Below are 2,004 nucleotides of genomic sequence, written 5' to 3'. Positions count from 1 at the left end.
TTGGCTATTAGCTCTTTATTATTTGCTCAGGAGTACCATGTTTGTAGAGCATTCAGCTGTCTGCCACCTGATTACTCCCCAGTCACTTGTCCACAATTTCTAACCTTTTTCTTGTGGCAACTGGCACAACATGTGATTGCACCCTGAGCCCACTGGGTAGCAATAGCTTCTATAGCTGCTGAAGAAAAATCACTTGGAAATTTCATGAGAGATAACCCAGAAATAATAGTGACTCGATGATTCATGTCTTCAAACATAGGGAAATGTAGAAAACCAGCAGAGAGCCTCAAGAAATGTTGAGAATTCCTGTTCCAAAAAACATTAAGGTTGTGTAATAATCATCTCAATACATCAGCAGAAACAGCTCTCCATGTCTATAAAATAAATTAGTCTGAGACAACGCAAACAAAATATTAATGAAGGCTGCATTTGAGATCCCCAGCATCTCACTTTATCTGACCCATCTAAATATTTTCAGGGATCCTTTTTCTCTCCTCTTTCTTTCTAATTACCCACTCCATCTTTTCCCCTCCTGATTCTCAGCCTAGTCAGCTCCTTCTATGTGGACACTTTCCCTCATAGCTGCCTGACTGCAGGTGTCCAGGAAGGATCTACTCCCCTTTGTGCTGTGACACCACAGTCCTTTCCCTGCCTGACTTACAACTTCCCTGGTACATCAGGGGCATTTCAGTCGCATCACCTCTCCCGAAAACCTGAGGAGATCTTACAGTTTTTAGAACAGACGTGGTGTCTTTTTTTTTGGTTTTTTTAACCAATCAGCTGACTATCTAATGCTGCTTGGGAGGAAAGGTAAGGTGAATAGGTTGAAATTTTCTTCAAAGAAATACAAGTATGTATTGAAGGAAAACCAGGTACTCGTGTAAGAACAATGTTTGAGACGAATGTCTGTCCAGTCCTGTATCCATCCCCATGATATGCACATCTGCTGGCCACACTTTGACCCTTTCAGTACAGAAGCATCTCTAGTCACTCTGGTCCACCATACTGATATTAAACTAACAAGGAACTGCAGGATATTTTTTCTTGGTAAGAAAGCAAAATCAGATGAATTTGTGTCACGTGGGAGGAACAATGACGGGACCATGGTTCCATGGAATCAAAATTACCTGGCAGAGAGTGGTAAACCCCTTTGTTTTAGCTGAATTAAATAAAACACGTGCTTTTTTCGCATAAGCATTTGCCTCATCACCATGTGTCAGCATACTTGGGAGGAATTTTGTAATAGATGACCTGAGCTTTGGACAGCTGTGGCAGATTACATTTAACTCAGATTGATGTAAGATAAACAGATCTAGGTATAGAAAAACTTGTTTATCCCTACTGATAGGATCATCTGAGGCCAGTAACTTGGAAGATATCACAAACTACTCAGTAAAAAGGCTTGCCTCATGCAGAGCATTAGGTTCAAGAACAGAAGAGTCTGTATCCCTAGTGGGCTTCTCATGGATCCTTGAGCTTATACCCTGACATCCATAGGCATCCTCTGCCTTCCTGTGTGAGAGACACATGGAGCAGACTGCTGTGGTTCCCAGATCATTCCCTGATTTGCAGTCCTGGGCAGGAACCTCCCAGGTGACAACAGATCAGCAGTTTGGTGCCCTGAGGAAAGTATGACCTCACTAACTGAAAGAAAAATATTTTGAAGTAGAACACAACCTGAAAACATTAAAAAGCTGTCAAAAAATAACATTTGCAAGATATATTTTTCCCCTCCACTGAGAGGTCCCTTTTCTCTCCTGTTCTATTTATGTCTTCTTTAGACAGCTTTGGTCAGTCCACTTCCACTATTCCATCTCTTTTCTCACAGAGTTTAACTTACTGTTTCCCCTCACTTGACAGTCATAAACTGATGAAATACGCTTGAAATTTCTTTGGGGACATATCTTTACACCTGATGATTTTACCAATTGCTTCCAGTCTGGGAGCTGTTGTATCACTTCTTTGTTCTTCTCTCTCCAGCTCCAACAGAATCTTACTGAATAA

This window comes from Chiroxiphia lanceolata, chromosome Z (genome assembly GCF_009829145.1).
Source record: "Chiroxiphia lanceolata isolate bChiLan1 chromosome Z, bChiLan1.pri, whole genome shotgun sequence".
Classification (NCBI taxonomy): Eukaryota; Metazoa; Chordata; class Aves; order Passeriformes; family Pipridae; genus Chiroxiphia; species Chiroxiphia lanceolata.
Note: the sequence above shows the minus strand (reverse complement) of the source record.